The sequence below is a fragment of the Helicoverpa zea genome, chromosome 9 (genome assembly GCF_022581195.2).
Source record: "Helicoverpa zea isolate HzStark_Cry1AcR chromosome 9, ilHelZeax1.1, whole genome shotgun sequence".
Classification (NCBI taxonomy): domain Eukaryota; kingdom Metazoa; phylum Arthropoda; class Insecta; order Lepidoptera; family Noctuidae; genus Helicoverpa; species Helicoverpa zea.
In genome coordinates this window covers 4,340,725-4,361,398 of record NC_061460.1, presented here as the reverse complement: position 1 = coordinate 4,361,398, position 20,674 = coordinate 4,340,725, and the positions used below count along the sequence as shown (strand labels likewise).

Below are 20,674 nucleotides of genomic sequence, written 5' to 3'. Positions count from 1 at the left end.
GGGTAGTGAGCAAGTCTGGCATAGCGATCTGTCAAAACTTTATGCTCCATAGCGAATTGAACTCAATATGATTAATATACGAGGCTTCCAGTTGAAACTAACTTCAAATACTTATGTATAATCAACAACGTTTGTGGAATAGTTTATATATTGTAGTTTGAAGTTTTGCAATCATAACGTTAGGGGGATTTGCGTCCCTGACCCAGTCATATAAACTTTTTCATTATAGTCTTCATAAAAATCGGGAGCAAAGTTGACAAAAGTTGCGTAATTTTCTGAAGAAGGCCAAATATTGGCCATGGATGTTATTATGCGGAAAACAAGTAAACATATGTGTGCCATTTAATTTTAAGAATAAGGTCATTATTTAAGTGTTGATTTCTGTGTAAAATATAAGCATAAGCTCGGTTTATGCCACAAATTGAATAAACATAAAAATAAATAAACAAGTCTATAACATAACTTCGCAAAACGCCAGACTTCCTCGCTATATGCAAAAGGACTGCGCTTTTGAAGTTAACAAGTAAACTGCTCTCGTCTGCTAACAAACTAAGACTGGACAGTTAGGATGCAAGAGCTCCGAGATATCAGTAACGAGGACCCTTAAAATATAAGTCCAGTGCAGTATAGCCAACTCCTTTGAAGGACTGGTAAAGTTTTGCTGTGGTTTGACTTCATCCTGCGTCCTGAGAGAACTATTTTCAGCAACGGGATACAAGCTAGTATCAGTAATAAGTAATTCGGTTCAATTATTTTTGTGTGAAAGACAGAGTTGCTTTCGCATTCATTAATATTGGTAAGGATTGCCTTGTCTGTCATCGTGTGTATTTTATATCCAATACAAAATAAATATTTCATATTTATCAAATGAAAATTCGCTCAGTTTCCCTATCCACAATCAGAATAATATCGGCAACAATCTAACCTTAGAACAACAACTAAGTGAACAGGCCAACACACGGTTAACATTAGACTACACTGTGTTATCTAGCCAGCCTTTCCTGTTTACACTTTATAGATACATTTCCTCTAGAGTCTAGCCTCTCTATTGGAGTAGGTAACTTTTATTTTACGGGCACGTTTTAATATCATGGACTTTTTTAGTATATAAAGTGATATTTTCCTTTATAGAATTATGATATACCTAGATAGTACGGTTTTTGGGAGAGTAGCAACGATTGTCAGGCTTTCACTTATTAGAACCAGACCATGTCTCTTCTTAGTTAGTCCTTCGAATCCAAAGGCATATGTAACTTTCTCTGAAAATTCCTGAGAAGCTAAGTCTTATAGACTGCTCTCGTTTTGGCTGCTTAAGTCATCTTAGCTGCTTTGCCTGTGGTTTTTAGTCTCAAATTTCCTTGAAATGACTTATGTTTTAGTAGATTTTCATTCCATGCGCAACAGAGTGGCCCAGCTGCACACAACAATGTATACGCTTGTGAATGGATGTATTGTGCTAATTTTATGAATGACTATCATACTCAGTTGGATTTTGTTCCACAGTTAAATGTGAAATTAGCTTGAAAATAGCTGAATACCATCGCTCATAGGTACTTAGTTATCGAATAACTAGGTACCTACATTGAACATTAAATGTAGAATTAAGTAACTTTTCTTTTGTTTCAGTTTTCTGTCTAAGAAGAAACAAAATTACAGTTAATTTTGTATGTACCTACATGTCAATTTATATATTTATTTACAAATTTTTGAATATGAATAGGTAAGTAGGTACAGCTTATGTCTAGAGATAATTACTCTTCCAGCTAATTTGGGATAGAAGAAGCAGAATGAACGAGATGTAGAGAGTGTATAGAGAATAATAGAAACATAAGTTAAACATAACAAAAGTACACTATTTAAACAAACTTATTATGTACGAATATGCACAGTTAATACAGTTCATAGAAATAAACACAAATACGAATGTAACGCAGCGAGCTTTACACGGGGGATTTAAATGTAGTACTACATTATTATATCGTTGTTAATTAATACTGCAATAATAGTTAATGAGGGATTAACGGCGGCGGTTGCCTGTTGAACATAGTCCGCTGATCAATGATAATAATACAATATTTATTCAACCGAGATAATATTTGCCGAGAGTACGAAGGAAATATCGTTGAGTTGAGTTTTCTATATTTAGATGGATGGAAGATCATTATTTTGAGCTGGCATTCGTGGGTAGGTCGTCTTCATAAGTCTCTTTATTTTTCCACTGTATAGCATAAGCCTCATACAGAGAAAAAAAATGAGCATAATTCACTTCATCTTCATCTTTCCCACGTATATGACTTTTAATCGAATCCTCGCATTCAAACTTCAGAGGCTTTAACCACTTAAGACGTAGACAGATAAAAATATATAGGTAAATTGATTAAATGCACTAATATCCACTTACAATTTAATAAAGTAATTTCCAAAAAGCGTATCACAGTCCTCTTCTGCAGGATAATATTTCGCACATCAATGTTCATTTATTTGTATGTTAAATAATAAATTTCAGAATTCAATTAAACAGTGATGTGAACAACAATAATAAAGTATTTATTGAGTAATGATAGTACTGAAATTCATATGAAGTGATAATTAATATGATAATATACTTCTCAACAGAAAGTGGAGTATATTAACCAATCGGAAGTAGGTAAAGTCCTATCAGGTACTGGCATTAATTGGCAGACATAATAATACAATAGACGTCTACTTGTATAACTTCAAGTAGTACTAATAATTTTCAGTTGACTCCCAGTCTTGATTCGATATTTTTTTTAATCTTGCCCAATTTCTCGTATAGCAGGGTGAAACGATTTATATTTAAATAAAAAAAAAATAATTAGTAAGTAATTTATATTATGTTTTTGTTTGTATGAATAACCCTTTTTTTTCCGACGTTAAAAATCATCAAATGACCCCTCCCGCTGTGGGTTAGCAGCGGTGAGGGAGTGTCAGACTCTTACTGACTAAAAACCGTCGTGTTCCGTCATAGGCCTTTTATGTACCAGGGCCGCGGTATCTCTTTCGAACAACCCGCCGCCCCGACAGGCCTTGGCCCTGCTGGGCCCCGCTGGGGTTGCTGACATCTCTTTGAGGAGCGCGTGGAACAACGCGCGCCGTCGACACGGGTCTGTCGTCTAAGCAGACAGAGGGACGATGAGCCACCCAAACTCACCGCCCACAGACTCACGCCTACAGTGGCCGGGAGTCATCACGCGACACCCGGCGCCCATGGTGTCTACCTGGTCCAGCGCGGCGGCCGGGATGAGAGGTGCGTACTCTCTGGCGTTCCGCCTCCTCCTTCTCGAGCATGACCGCTTCGCAGAAGGAGGCGACGGCATCCCATTCCCTCTCGCCCCGGACCATGGCCTGAACCAGGGCCGGACGCGGAGGTCGCCGCCGCCCACGAGAGGTCGCCGCCGCCCATGTATGAATAACCCTCATATCGTCTCACTGTCTTGAGATCAGACAACCATGCCACCACATAGAAAGACAGGTCTCGAAAATAAATCCTTTGAAAAATATAATAAACTTACATTCAAGTATATTGTTTTATCTACCTTTTCTGTTTTCAGTACGTGATCCTGTCGTCTGCATAGCCTTTGATGCAGTATTTCCGCAGTTCCACACAACTGTTTTACATTATTTTATCGGCTTTAGAAGTCAACTGCAGCCCTCATGGGGGCACAAAACGTTTGCAGAGTTGTACCTGAGATAAGTAAACGGGAATAGACGCATCTGTGACCGGAATGCAGAAGCGCATATTATTCACGAAGTGATTTAAAAAATTTGTAGTAGCAATGAGAAAACTCCGCACATATATGGGCAAATAAAAATTTACCCAATAATTTGCAATTATTTTATTGTTTTACACATGGTTTTATGTTCTTCATTGAATTTTATAGATTTACCGAAAAAAGAAGAGTAACATATTCTGATAAAAAACTACGCAACTGTTGTCTAAACATCAACCGAGCTACTTCTCTTATGGATGTACCTACATTATATTTCCTGCTATTATTTTATAACAAAGATTGCATGTTAATAAATAATTTTACGCTGAAAAACTGAATGGTTGGCATTATCACGATTTTCCATCAGCGATGCTCGCTTAACCGATAACTTTTCGATACAATGAGGAAATAACGTTTAACTACGGCCAATTACCGTGATCTGCTCCATTGCCTTCATTAGTTCAAATGGTTTTCCATTGAAAACCTCATTATTTCTATAGTTTATATACAAACAATTTATTTTACAAAATAACAACTGAAGTATGACGTCACAGTACATGTAATACATTTCCATTACTGAAACACATCGCCTAATTTAGATTCATACTGATATTGCTGGCAGCAAAAGCAGAAATAGATGAAAACGGAATCTAGATGTCCAAGGTTTTTCGGCCTTTTTTCACAGGCCGAACAATTTAGTTCATCTCGATGTATTGTCTCTGTAACTGGCGGCCATTGGGCTATTCGACGCTTGATCACCGTCCTGCGACCGGCTGGCATTGCACACACCTATTTTAGTAGGCCGAGTTTTAAGCGATCGAGGGTGCCAATGTTCCGGTTTTTTGAACTCCGAAGTCCGGAATTAGATGAATTTTACCGAATGTCCGACTCATTGACGCCTGCTCTAGATACGAGAACATTGTTTATAGTTTGTGTTGATTGGCGCGTGGCTCCAACGATGTAATGTTGATTCAAACGCTTGAGCCGCCTCTGAAGCATACTGTTTTCAGTTTCAGCGATCAATCAGATACTGACTGCTACTATTGAATATTAGTTATTATAATCATATGTCATACTTTGAGATTCACGTCGTCTTACATTCATCAAAATCATATATTCGTGAACTAGCGTAGTTATAGCGTTGGCGGACAAATGAAAAAAAAAATTAACATATCTGTTAAAATGTAGCCATAACACTTAAGTACGTTTGAACTCGCTCTCCATTTAAAAGGAATTCTCGTCGGCAGAAACAAGTCATTCAAATATCGAATGCAATTGCACCATGCACACAGTATGTGTGGATTGTGGGAGCATCGTACTGGCCCAATACAATGCGCTTGATAACGTGATACCGGCCTAGTCGGCAGACATGCACCGACCTTTGTAACTCGACGTAATGACACCTTGTCACTGATTAATACTCGTAATGGATCTGTATTTTAATCTAGTTATAATGTTTTATAACGAGAGAAGTGTATGAGTTTTTAACAAGCGACAAATTAATAGAAGGCTCTATGTTTAGGTGTGTATAGAAATTGAAAAATGAAGACTTTTTTCTGAGGGCATGCAAGTTCCGCGCCAAAACTATCTTACTCACATTTATTTTTGCTGAGCTGCATATAGTTTGAAACATAAAAGCTTTCACACATACATACCTAGGCTTGCGTATGTTTTAGACAGTACACAACAAATAAAAATGGCTCACAAAATACGGGCTTACCCGTAGAATTGTAATCACGCTATTATAATAGGCGACTTCATTAAAACATTCTGAAATACGAACCACGAACAAAGCGTTCCATTGTTGAACGGCCTAAAATATTTTTTACAACCTCAATAATTTCCTTATCTACATATTCGTATGTGGTGTGAAAATGCGGTCAATAACCTCTCTTTAATTAAGGGAATTATAACAAAGCACCAACAATTTTAGGACAATCCTTGTGGAAATATACACAGTGTAGAAACCTCCGTGTTGGTAAAACCGCAAAGAGCATTTCATTGTATTCGTGGAAGCACGACCTTTTTTGAGTTGAGAATCATTTTTTCAACTTTTTTTTTGGGTCAGTCTGTTGGGTATCGGGTATTGTGTGATGTATAGTGACTAAAAGTTACTGATTATTTTACTGGAGTTTCGTAGAAATGGATTTACGGTGTGGAAAATGGGTTATCGGTATGAAAAATATAGAAAATTTTAGGTTTTGTGATGAAAGTGATTAAAAACGGTTACAGGCCTGTACAAGGCAGGGCGAAAGGGCATGGGTAGAAAACGATTCGTGGGATACTTCGGAGTTTTTTGTGATATAGTAGTTATACTTATAAAGATAACATTTTCTGAGTGACGAGCTTTCTTAAAGCAAAACGATTGTTAGTATAGTGGCTACAAATTCTTGACATACTTACTGAAAACTTTCACGGATTTACAAATATATATTTTACTAGCTGGTGCCCGCGACTTCGTCTGCGCAGGTTTAGTATTTCGAACAATATGTTTACAAATTGTAGCCTATGTGTTATTCTGATGTATAAGCTATATTATTGTAAAGTTTCATTAAAATCCATTCAGTAGTTTTTGCGTGAAAGAGTAACAAACATCCATACATCCATACATACAAACTTTCGCGTTTATAATATTAGTAGGATAAGGCGGAAAAATATTTGTATTGCTCATTCACGTCTAATTTATATGAGGCCTATAAAACACAAAAAATATGAAACAATGTAGCTCCTCCACTTAATAATGCCAAACAACTCATTTTAAATTATTTATGAATATTTCCAGTATTATTTAAGGCAGTCATATTTCTTAGCAAAACATTCCGATGTAGTATCAAGGTCGGCCAATTTATTTGTCAATATTATGGCATGATTCCAACAATCCCATTTATTTAGCGGAATAAATCCTGTAGTAACGGCCCTCTAGTATTTACTATGAGTTATTAAGTACTACAATACATTATTTACATTTTCTTACTAGATAAATTACGGGTGAAATGCGTGAAATGATTTTATAAGTAAGGCAGAACCAGTGTATGCTTCATTATACATATACCATCTTGTATATTTTACTTTTTTGTTTTAAAAGAAAGCAATAAAAAATATATTAATTTAACTGTGGAATGCACATAAATAGGTAATATGAATGAATAACTGTGTTTAAGAAGTAAGTAAAACTATATGTTAATTCGGATTAAATAATACTGTCTTGTACTACACATATCATACCAAACTATATTACACTTGGTGTTGCGTCGCTTCTCCTAGCGACTGCGTACAAATCAAAGCTATACCGTCTTACCACAAAAACTTTTTAACGTCAGTTTAAGACTTGTTTAAAAAAATTTCAAATTATGACGTTGACATAAGGTTCATTTTGGAGCCACATTTTTTTTAGACAAGTGTAAAACAGTTGTTAAAGTTTTTGTAGTAAGGCCATTAATGTTTTAAGATGAGTACATACATGCGTATATGTAGATCTTATCTTGAATAGAAATAACGTTCCATTACAGCTTCAAGGAAAGAGAAAGACATCAATACTCTATATATTGAAGTATATAGAGCTTCTATTGTACATTTAATTTGTAGATACTGAACTGTTCAGCTGTAGGTATTATGCTTGTCAAAAATGTTGGGCTTCTTTTAGAATAACAAAGGAAGCCCAACATTCGTAAATTTTATAAATCTCGTAAACAATGGCAAGTAAAATTGAAATTGAAAAATATCAGATATTTCCTGGCGAGTTTTGTAAAATTATTATTTCAGAATCTATTCCTAAGTCCGTTATAAGAACCAGTACATTATAAATTGCCGTCGATCGGGTCTCGCCCCGCCGCCTCCGAGCAGATGAACCTTCTTTCGCATTTTTATATTATTTTTAAATAACGCAGGCACCCTGGACCGACGTCTGAAGCTTATAAATATAACGCCGTATAAATAAGGTAGTGGTTTTTTTAGTCTATTTTTTTAACCTTTACAGAATCTATAAATTAGATCGGCTTGTTAACACAGGCGTAGATTTATGTAGGGCTGAAGTTTATATAGGCATATCGATTGTTTATTTTAGTTTAAATACATAAGCAATTATAAATAGGTATCTTGGTCTGGTATACAATGTGAAGCCTAAGCATAAACAACTAAACAACCAGTAGCTAAATACCTGTCACATTACTTTAAAACGAAAGTTTAATTTGCCACCTGTTTCTTATACTTTTTTAAAGAACTTTTAAAACTAGATACTTGAATAATTATTTAATCAGTTTAAATTACATATCTACAAGAAAATAAATCCGTAGTTTTACTTCTACAGTTATCGATCTCCATTTTCATTTGTAACAGATGTACTTTATAGTCTACTTTAACTTCAATCCCTTTGATTTCAATTCACAATCCTGAAGGCTAAGATTAAGTTATAACTTCATGTAGACAGTTTATTAATCTCTCTCGTAATAATTTAGCATGACGTCACATGATCTACCGCCTGACGGAGGTAATATAAAGGAAAATGAAAGTAACATGTACTTGAGTGGCTTTTAATATTTTACAAGCAATAAACGGTGGTGTACGTGAAGTAAAGGATTAGTGGTTATGTTACACCGTCAGCTAAGCTGTAGCGTAGCTGTAATATTGTTGCTAGGAAGATTATTTTTAGTATAATATTGGACAATCGTTGAACAGAGATAAATTACAAAAAAAAAATAAAAAAATATCAGTGAAATCTATGTTAATCATTGATCAATTAACATGACTTTTGATGCCATTTAATTTGTTGATACTATTTCTCAGAGTAGCATTATTTAAAAAATAAGCCAATTCTAAATAATTAGTTTTCAGAGAAACCTTATAAACAACAATTAGTCCCGGAAGAAATTCATATTAAGTACCTGATATTTGATAATGTGGCGTTCGTGCTTACGTATAATTTAGTCAAATTGCCAGTTGACTAAATAAATAACTTTCATAAAAACAACGCCAAAGAAAACCAATCATGAAATTGATAAAGCTAAGTTTTTTTTGGCAAAAGGATTCCGTATAATCGGATTATCTTATTGGTATGAAGCCAATATACGATATTTTTAATCCAACGTGCGACCAAAATTCTCGCTCAAAAGCTCTCGAGTTTTTAAAAGGATTAGAGTACACGCACTCTGGGAACTTTTAGTCAGCCGATAGTTTGTTTGGGCTCATCAATCAGAATAAAGATGAACTGAGGTATGCACATTACAAAGATCAGGTATATAGACGGTATCAGACTGACTGAAAACTTTGACTAAAACATTTTCTTTGAAAATCATTTCTTGCCAACCATCGGACCAACTGTTACCCGACTGTTTAGTCTGCAGAGTGCTAGTGGGTACTCTTAATAAGACAAAAATATCGTACGCGTAGCTTTTGATGGAGTGTTGGCTTTAACCCGAGTGGTATCGTTTAGGCACAGTTTACGCATTTTATAGCAATCTTTTGGGAGTTAAATCCTCTATTTGTAGCAGTATTACATTTTCGTTATTTATTCCCGCGAGATTACTGAATACAAGCAGTTTAATGGATGTTTCATAAAGTACTTTTGTTATTTGCTTTACTTTACGGATAAAGTTGAGATAGTATTTTTCTTTCATGTAAAATATGTGATGGATTATTTTTTGGTAGGTTTGGCTTAGTTATTTTTTTAATCATTACAAAATTAAGTATACTACAGTCAGGTAATTATTGTGGCTACACACAGTTCGTCTTTTGTTCACGATTATTTTGGGTCTTACCTTCATTTTTTAAAATAAAATATTAAAAACGCATTATACCACAAAAGAAGCTTAATAAAATATTTTGATCTAATATTAATGGGTATGTTGACGGCCAAGTATTTGTTTCAAACAACAAACTATAAAGAAACAATTTATAAGCCCTTCTGATCTATGTCAAAGCAAAATTAATAAAATATTTTCTTTGAGCCAGTGTTGAGACCTAAGATATAAATTACTGTAAAAAGTTATTGTTATTTTGATAACCAATAACGTTATTAAATTCGTTCTAAGATTGATGTTTCTTGATTTCAGACTAAAGTTGCTGATACTGCAGGCTACTTTTCGGGTTCTGGAAAACGTTCTATCGTGATGAAATTCTTCTTAGAGGACACAGGGCGGTTAGCTTACTTGTTATAATTATATCGTTGCGTTCATTTAATTTAATATTGTTTTCCGGTATATCCTAAATGCATAAAAGCATTTTTACATTTAATTGACCCTACCTCTATCGAATATCTCTATCGCTTTAAAGTTGGCTGTAAGAGAACCCAATTCTGGGTTAAGCTCGCCGTTGTACATAACTGTCTGTATGAATAAGCATTTAACTTTTCTTAACAATTATTAAAGAGAACCAATATACCTGGGTACTTTGAAGTTTGACTTCTACTCAAACTCATTTATCCATCTTCAAAGGAATCCACTAATTGTTTGTAGTTATAGAAAAGTGGTCAAAACAATTTCAACTTCTAGTGAAACAATACATGTAAATGTCAAACACTGAGTGCTATTTAAACAGAGCAAAACAAACATTTGTAATGAGTAAGTTTTAGTGAATCGTTCAAACAACACGAATTTCAGAGAATGAAATAGTTATGTAGATATTGGAGCAATATCTTTAATGTTGTGACCTAATTGAAATATCATACACATAAAAAGTACTATGATTGGCATAATTAAACTTCATATTAGGCATATACTTTATGAAATAACATAAGTACACAAGTGCGTCCTCAACAATACTGCAATAAATTATAAAAATATATAATAATATATTTTTTGCTCCAATATGTAAACCACCAAACGATAGTTCGTTTAAAAAACTCGAGTATTGTAGTCAATACTCGAGTTTTTTCAAAAATAATATAATAAAAGTTGAAAACCTATTGCAACGAACAAAGTCGACATGGTATTCTATCGAAATTCCATGTAACTGCCAATAACAACGATTCGGTTTCCGACTAAAATATCAGAACGGGATTATCAGTTCAACGAAAATCAAACACAAAAGCTTTTTCAAGTGGGACTCTTTTGAAATGTATCTGTATATTGTTTCCATAGCTATCGAGTGAAAATTCATTTAGGTTGATACAAATATACCTAAATCCATGAAGGTCGGTACGGGTATGTTTTAGCTATAAACAGCTTCAAATCAAGTGAACTATAAAGTTCCTACTCCCCACCTAATCATACTTCGTGTTCAGGGACGATAAACACAGTGATCAGAAAATGATGTAATGAAGGCGATTTAGAAAATTGGCTCGTGTTCATATTTATTCAATAACTCATAAAACAGTAATGACACGGTTTTCAACATAAAATAACAAGCAGTCGTTAGTCACATTCAGTATTTCAATCTCGAACATTCCAATTGCAACGGATTTCAATTCAATGCTGATGACGTTAATATTCCTCGCACACGTGACGTGAGTTTGCCGAATGACAGGTTTCTGTAGGTAGCTCGCTCTCGATATAACATTATCTCGATACTTATATCGAGCGAAGCCGAGATTGCGAATAAACTTTATCGAATAACTGCCACTTCTCGATACTCGATATTCTGAAACCTTTATTCAGATTTTGTTAAGCAAAATGATGAAAATGTAGATAGCATTATAATATTTTTGTCTTTTATTTTTATGTGGAGAATGGGAGCACTTGTCGATTGATTTTTAGATATGAAAGAAGAAATACAAAGGTAAGGAATATTTCAATGAAGTGAATGTTTAAAAGGAAGATCTGAGTCGTATGCATGCTAATGAGACTGGAACAGTTTCTTTGAGCAAAGCGAGAACTGAATCAGGGAACAATTTTCATCAAGGATGATGGGAAATGCTCAAACGGATTTGCGATAGTCTTATTCTATTTTGTCTACAAAGTCTGATTAAAGACCGTTTTGCAAATAAATGGCTTATTTCAGTGTAGTTCTCGAACAAGGTGCTTATTTGTTTCATTTATTTATCATGTAATTCGAAGCTTTTACAACTTGGCTTAGGGCTTATTTTCCAAAGTCACATAATACTTTTTAAGTCACACGTAAAGTAGAACTTCTCACTTCGAATTCCTATTTACATAACAAGAGTATCTAAGCTGATTCAACTTAGTAAGTAGTAAGTTTTAGTATTCAGTAAAGGTAAATCCCTTACAAACCGACCTAACAAAAGTTAGGGAAGTACTTAAGGATTCACTTAAAATAAGTGGACCCTTAAAACAACCGTTTTCTACTCCATTAAGCGACCGGTTAATGTAGTAGAAAGGAATTCGAAATAGTTTACTATTAAATTAAATATGGTGCGGCGACACTTTGGTAGTGCTTAAAAACATTATAGTCTTAAGTGAAAGTTTTTGAAATAATTTAGTTAAAAACAGATAAAAATATACATATCTTTTTTCCTATTAATAATAGGTATAGACCTACCAGATTTGAACGAATCTTTTCGATTCCAAAATCGAATCGACATTCTGATAAGTACGCCAATGACGAGAGAGAGTCATATGCTTCATACGATTCGTTCACACTCGTTAGAGCAAATTGTTCGCCTGCTCGTTATAACTCGAGTGCCTTATTACATGATTGTAGCTATCGATTTGAATCGACTAGCTTTATCAAAGAAAAATGTTCGCGGAAATGGCATGTTTTTCCGATTACCTAGTGTGGGTGATGCGCTAATCGATTCAGAATCGGATTTTATGGCTGCATGAGTGTGCTTTATGGTGTGAATTACGAGATAAAATTGTAATATGTTTATAATGATTTTATGATTGGTTGGGCCACGCTGATTTTTTTTTATATTTGAGCTCGGAAAATGTTCTTTTTAGAGATCTCGATGCTCAATTAAATAAAAATAAGTCTTAAAAATATGTCACTGTGCATGTATTAAGAAAAAAGTTTTTGAAGGTTGAGCGAAAGATTTTTAAGTTGAGTAACATCTGCTGTTAATTATTCTTGTTAAAAACAAAGTTAGATCTTTTTTCTACAAAAAAAAATGCAGTTCTTAATCTAAGCATAGAATTTTCAATTAGTCTTATCTTATTGCAGAAAGTTTGTCAAAACATGACGTTCAAAGCAACGAAATTAAACTTTTTCTAACAAAAAAAAACCTTACGGAGCGTTTTTTTCCAAGAAATTGTTAATTGCCACTTGGCGGGGTAAGTTTTTAACGTTGTTATTTAACCTGCTCGCTCTTAAACGAAGCTTATTTAAAGTGACTGCTTATACTTTAACTACTTTATTACCTAACTTTCAAGTGAATAGCTTGTACCTAGTTATCTGGGTTTATTTGTATCTTGACCTATATCGTGGCATGGAAATGCGTGCAATTAGGAAATTAGTGACAGATAGGTAGGCAAAGTGACACAATTTTGTGATTGGTTATTTCAAGTTCAGCACCAAAGACTATTAAATAACGAAAATATAATTAATTATTAAAGACTAGCTTCTGCCCGCGACTTCGTACGCGGATCCTGTCCCTTATGCCAGCGACTACGGGGTCAGCAAAATCAGATCTGAATCGTCTGATATTGAATTTTAAGGGCCCGTTGACTTGAAAACAACGGAATACGCATAGCCATTAGAAATGTTCCATATATTTAATTTTTGTACTTTAACGGCAAAAGCACAGCAGACTAAACAAAACGCTGAGAACTGAACCGCAATAGACGTGACCATAGGGATAAAAGTAGTGACTCTAATTAGTCCGCATTTAAGTTGTGTGTGGCAAAAATATTACACGTATTATTACGTAAAAAAACATTAAATGTTACTGAGATGACAAAGTCGTGATGACTTAGTGGAAGTCGTGGTGGTTTAGTGGGTAGAGAACCAATCTCTCAAGTATGAGCGTGCGTCTTTAATTCCAGGTCTGGCAAGTACCTGCCAATGCAACTTTTCTAAGTTCGTATGTACTTTCTACGTATATTTTGGATACCAATGACCGTTATTTGGAGAGGATGTTAAACTGTAGGTTCCGGCTGTCATTGAACATTCTTGGCAGTCGTTATGGGTAGTCAGAACCCAGTAAGTCTGACCAGTTTTACCGAGGGGTGTTGGGGGTTGAGCGGTTAACCGGGTTGTGGAGGTCAAATAGGCAGTCGCTCCTTTTAAAACACTGGTAATCAGTTGCTACGTGACTGGAAGTCGACCCTAACATAATTGGGACAAAGGCTCTTGAGATAATAACGACAATAATAATGAGATATAAGCATCGCAGGATATCTGAGGCTGATGACGGGGAGTAGCGACCCCGCGGGGCATATATACTGAGTTCTCCAGGGAGAGTATACTGTCCCCCATCTCCGGCCGGTCGGAGTGAACCATGATGGGGGTAGGTCTCACGCCTCTGGCTTGGCTTGACCATCCAGAGTGGAGTCGCTTGAGCAGGGTTAGTAGCCCTGCTCGGAGGATAAGTGCCTCGTGGTAAGTGACCCACAGGGAGCGCGTAATCTGCGTTTAAAATCCGCCGAGGTATCCTCACACTTCAGCCGCTCATGTCCCTGTTGCCCTTTTGTTGCTATTCAGTGACAGATTCCCGGGGGCCCAGTAAGTGAGCTGGCGAGTCTCCACCTGCCATTTTTACATGTATCTAATACATTGTCATCGGCAGGAGCCATAGTTCCCGTAGTTTCCCCATTCCTAGTCCATTAGCATCCCATCACAATAGCCCAAGTAGTATTCATCCACAGTTTGCAATGGTATAGCACAGATTGTCTTTTTTTTTAACGACGTTCACCGGGGATTGTCCTTGGGTTCATCTCTATAGTGTATAAAGGGATAATTGTCGGTTTTGTGTCACCATTTCATTAAAGTTGTCTCAAAAGGGCTTCAGCGTGTTGGCTTTGGCCTCACGTTTGCCTCCCAAAAATTCGGAACTCTGTAGTCCCGAGGTCTGGAAGAGACATACAAAATAATAATGAGATATATATAACGCAAAAAATTCGGAGAGTGGGGGCTCGTGACGCCACGTCTAGGTATGTAAAATTTGTACTAAGCAGTGACTTAACACAAAATTCAAGCGTGTTATATCTTTGTTATTATTTGTTTGTGAGAAGGAGAAAAGAAAAAATACGTGTCCATTATTTTAGGGTTATCTAAAAGACGGACTAATTACTTTTTTTGATTCACCATACCTATTTCATAACATTCATTTCTATACATTTCAAGTGTAGTATTGCTCTTGAAGTTCCACATCAGGTGTTTCAGATCTTCGATGTTTATACGTCAAAATAGAGAGTGCTTATCAGATTGAACCACTTTTGCTAAATCGTCATATCTTTATAAGCTATAGTCTAGCTGGGCTCCTGGGTTTCCACATCAGGTGTTTTACATCTTCAATTTTTATAAGTCAACAGAGAGTGCTTATCAGATTGAACAACTTTTGCTAAAACGTCATACCTCTATATGCTATAGTCTAGCTGGGCCCCTGGAGTTCCACATCAGGTGTTTTAGATCTTCAATTTGTATAAGTCAATAGAAAGTGCTTATCAAATTGAACAACTTTTGCTAAAACGGCATACCTGTATATGGTACAGAGAAGCTGGGCTCTTGGGGTTCCACATCAGGTGTTCCAGATCTTCAAATTTATTATCTCAGCTGAAAATGCTCATCACATGAAACAATTTTTGCCATGACACCATTTTTGTATCTCTTATAGTTTTGTTGGTCTGTTGTTGTTCTGCATCAGGTCTTCAAGTTTCGAAGATAAATTATAGCCTATATGTTGACCAGGCTTAATACTTATACAACAAAGAAAAAATCATTGAAATCCGTTCAGTAGTTCGGAAGATTAGCGTGTACAAACAAACAGACATACAGACATACAGACATACAGACATACAGACATACAGACAGAATTTTTTTTTTTGATTTGTGCTCCATTACTGTTTCTAAACCCCACCCAATTATTATTTTTTTAATATATTCAATGTACAGACACAGTTTTTTTACAGATTTATTATATGTATATAGATATAAGAGTAGGCCTTTTAAATAAACTTTGACATTCATTAACTATAATAACTACTTAATTTCTGACCGTACCGTGGACGGAACAAAAAGAGCTTACCTCATATTACATTAATGGGCGACTGTTTTACGGAATTAACATCTATTATTGGAACGAGTCTATATTAATATTAACAAGCGTACGTACTTTCCGAAACATATTAATTGATTTAAAAACGTCGTGTAGACAGGCATCTAAATAAAGTGGAATTCTATTTTGTTCTATTTTTATATTGAGAAAAATATTTAGGTAGACTGTAGATACAGGTACAAAATCAAGTGATGCCTATTTAACAAGCATTTTCTTTTCCTTCAGCCACACACCTACAAACAAACCTCCGACGTTCCAGCTATTCACACAACAAATAATAAACAGCACATAAAGAAACTATAAGCATTGAAGCAACATTCATTTAGTCAAGAAAGCACTATTCAGCTATCAACAGTGGGGTGTAAACTAGGCCAGACCCTACACTACGCGACTATCTCGGCCTTATCTAGCGTCGCGGCGATTATGACGTTAACAATACTCTTTTGTTCTCTATCTCTTACTAGGTAGGGAATGTATAATGGGAGTAAGAGTTCATGTAATGTTATGGTCATTCGTCACTTTAGGTTGCGTCACTTTGGTTGTTTTAGAGAGATTTTGAGTCTAGTGTAAGGGCAGATTTTTTAGCTTGAGCATTTTTTTATAAAATCTTTGGACCATCCTTGATTTAAAAATAAATAAAATAAAACACTTTATACGTAATATGACCTCACGACATTTTTATAAATATTTTTGAGTATGTATGTATATCGAATATCGATTTATCGTGTTGACACTGTTTATTTTAAGAATTTCCGCCCACATAAAACAGTAGTGCTACAGAATTATTTGATACATACCAATATTCCTGCTGTATATTATTTGTGTACTGTGTATGCTGACGTCACAATCTAAAGCCAATCAATAAATGTAATCGTCAGTTGCCTACTACGTAGTACAAATTCCAAACTCATCTATTACTACCCAAACATATTAATATGTTCAAAAAAACTGTGTTAATCTTCTCAGAATAAGATATATCGAAAAGAAAAATAAAAGGAAAACAGAAATAAAGTAATCCCAAGAAGGTAATACGTCAAGTGAAGATACAGTGGGGAGGTGATGAGTCAACCATCTGTCTTTATTTGCGGACAATTGCGAACCACGTTTTGTTACAAATGTGTTCTATACGACCTTGTGTTCATGACACCTCGAATTCGATCTGAGGAAAGGGAATTATGTAGGTAAGTAATAATCAATTATCAGTTATGTTTTTTGGGGCTGTTTGAGATAAAAGTAGGTAATTATTTTGTAGCAAGACCCTGGAATGGAAGACTATCAATCTTTGTATTGTAACATAACATAGACTTATGAAAGCTTACCAAAGAAAATTTTCAAAAATGAAAAATAAACACCTATTTAGCTTTTAAAGGCTTTAAAAGTCTGATTTTGTGGTCACTTTGGCACTCCACAAATGTTGCCTCTCTGTTCATTCCTGTACCTACATGAAAAACACGCTGTGGTATTGATTGAATTAAATTACATACACGCAATATAGAATACGAAAGTATGTTTGTTTTATATATTCATTAGAACTAATGAATAATGGATTGGACGCAGATGTGTGTTCAATCGGAGCTTTTGCGATTAATCTATGTATTCCATTCAATATTTCATTTCAGATAACAACCTATAAATATTATTCAATGTATTCTTTTAGCAATTTGAAAACATCACAGGGGTTTATTTAAATTCGGCTTAAATTATGAATAAAAATCACCTTAAACAATTGTAAAGAGCTGACTATAAATTACTCAAATAACTTATTCAAACGTTGTCAATTACATCGAGTATTCACACAAGAAATTCAAACGCAAATAGCGTGCTTTACAGTACGAAGCCAAATACATTACCAAGTCCAATATTTGCGGCTAAATTGACCGTACAATATTACCTTAAACAGTTCTCAAAGCGAAGTTAGTGCATAATGAAGTGCAAACCGCTGCAGTTAACACGATACTCGAGAAACGCCAAATCAAATGTAGCTTGCGCATGTTGAGGCACATGCATTTTAGAAACGTGCGGATCTAGCGACTCGTCTGTTTTTTTGCGTGAGCGCGGGTCACTTGCGCATGTTAACTTGCTCCAGTTACATGCACCGTGTAGACGCACCCTAAGCGTTTGTTCATCCGATCAACTGTGAAACGTAGGTCAAGATGGGATGATGAAGATAGAATATTTTGAGGGATAGGTATATATGGTTGACAGTATGTGAACCACTTCACATTAAGATTTAAAATAAAATGTAATAATAGTTATTCATTGAGATCATTATTATGTGCATAATGAAGTGCAAGCCGCTGCAGTTAACACGATACTAGAGAAACGCCAGTGTGCACCGAGGCTAAACCGCACGCGGACTTAGGTAATTGTCATTCAACAGGGAAGTAAGCGTTTGTTTAGCCGATCAGCTGTGAAACGTAGGTCAAGATGGGATGGCGTACTTAAATAGAATATTTGATGGATATGTTTGACATTGTGTGAGACTGTTTAAATTATACAGGGTTACTGGTAAGTAGACCGCATCCTTTCAGGAGGTGATAGTATAGGTCAATACGGACAAATTTGACCCTGGGATACACTGGGCAAAAGTTAACCCGTTTCAAGATAATCGAATTTTAAGATCTTTTCTTTACAAGTCGTCTAGGTACACGTATACATTTTTATTACTAGTTAAAAGTCTCGTTTTTGCGGATTTTTGTGTGTTTTGTGGCTTTTTGGATAGCCATATAAATGTAGATGTTTTTTAAGTATTCTGCACAAAAAAATGAAAAGTAATATTTTTGAGAAAATATCTACTAAAAAAGTAATTTCTGTTCGCTATAATTTCCTCTGAGATTTGTACAGTTTTATGGTTTGTTATTATGAAATGATTCATCTTCTATCCAAAAACAAACAAAAATCCACAAAAATGAGACTTTTAACTAATAATGAAAAGTTATACGTGTACCTAGACGACTGATCTTGAAATTCGATTATCTTGAAACGGGTTAACTTTTGCCCAGTGTATCCCAGGGTCAAATTTGTCCGTATTGACCTATACTATCACCTCCTGAAAGGATGCGGTCTACTTACCAGTAACCCTGTATACATACAAGTAATTTGCTCCGCCCTTACAGGATGCTGCGTGTATGTAGTTATAAACAACTGTATACATCAAGCAATAAATAAATTAAACACAATTAGGTAGATGATAGATGTTTTGATATGTGAAACGAAATTATAATTTCAAGCACATTACAGTATCTAGTGTGGAGATTGACTACACAATATACAAAAATAAAGTCACACCACTTACAACAATTTTCCTAAGTACAAATCATTTGGTATCTACTAGAAAGACATGTAATGAATTCACGTACATTGCATTTCTATCGATGATGATCGTACTACCCGATATTTTTATTTAAAATCTATATTAAAAACAATGTACATAGAAATTAAACACTCATCAAAACGGTCCAATTACTCACCTTTGAACGTCCGAACTGGAAACAGCTGGTGGAATTTAATCAAACTTCTTATCCGAACACAATGAACTCGATCAGACAAACTTTTAATTTAGTTAGCTGCTATCACAAAAAGACAGGTATCTGAAACAAGTAGAAAATCTTTTGTCTATATTTTACAGAATACAGAAATAAAGCAACACAATTTTCTAACTCAATTTTTATTAAGACTAACTTTAGTAATTGAATTTTGAGGATGAAGGCGAGTCTAATTAAGTATAATGTCTTGATTTAATGGGTCGATAGTGAAGTGCTTAATAGAGATGTCAGTCATCGTATTGAATAGTCGATATTCGCAAGGCTCGTCTCTATTTATGGCATGTTCAATTATATGACAGGTTAGGTATGCTCGCTCGTTTGTGATTGGAGAAGGCTGTTCTGTCAGATTATTGTGATTACCATTATGGGGGCCTATTCATGATCGTACTCAGGATCTGACAGAGCCAATCTAGATCGATAAGAATCTCTTTCAAGGGACAAAGCACGTGTATAAAATTTCTGAGCTAATTTGGTTCAAAATCAATATGTTAGCTTAATAAATTGTATTACATCGTACTCTTTGGGTCAAGATTTCTGAATTATATATTCCATAGATCTATAGGCCTTTTTTCAATCTTTCAAAGGTTTTTTTTTTTATCCAAATAGAACCGAATGATTTGTTAAGAAATAAAAACAAAACATAGACGACCATTAGCAGAGACGATCTCTCCATACAATTTATCAAGCTTTCAAGTATTTAGCGCAGTAATTTGTTAGGTTTAAGTTATCAGCCTTGTGCACTCCATGTGCGCATAATGTTTACCAACCCAACTTTTTGTTCCAACCTCTATGCTGTTAAGAGTAATTAAGTAAAAGGAGTATTTAATTTTCTCTGAGTGTTCTTATTTCAAATTGTTTTTCGCGCCAAGCAAGAGATAGAACATCCTCATTTTAAAAATACAATGGGCAACCTTATCGCGGTTTGCGATTAGGTGCAGATAATTTGTAGCATATTTTTTTATAACATAAACAGTTTTTTTTTTTTATATTCCAACTCTTCTTTCTTCATGGATAATTTACCTATTAAATGTGTTATAAAACCATTTTTATCTGTCATTATAACGAAACAGTGGTTTAAAAGTAAAAAAAAATATTATCTACATTTGTAGCAATTGTGATTTAAGATCTTCATTGAACAGTTAAATATTTTTAAAGAAATATTCAGAAGAGCTATTTATCAACTGAATGTCAGGTTAGCATAGCAAAACCATAAAAGCTAATTATAATATTAGTCTAGGACAAATAGAATGAACATGTTGACATAAATATTTGTCTTCAAAGCAGAATTCCTTTGT

The 20,674-nt window shown here is 34.9% G+C and overlaps 1 protein-coding gene across 8 annotated transcripts in view; it reads right to left on the bottom strand.

The window, feature by feature from the left end:
- The window catches only part of LOC124632886 (voltage-dependent T-type calcium channel subunit alpha-1G-like), a 131,261-nt gene that overhangs the window by 85,006 nt on the left and 25,581 nt on the right, over positions 1-20,674 (bottom strand). For all 8 annotated transcript variants that reach the window (XM_047167876.1, XM_047167872.1, XM_047167874.1 and 5 more), the window contains exon 2: positions 19,305-19,424. The gene's annotated coding sequence lies outside the window, so the exon portion shown is untranslated. The remainder of the gene's footprint in view (positions 1-19,304; positions 19,425-20,674) is intronic.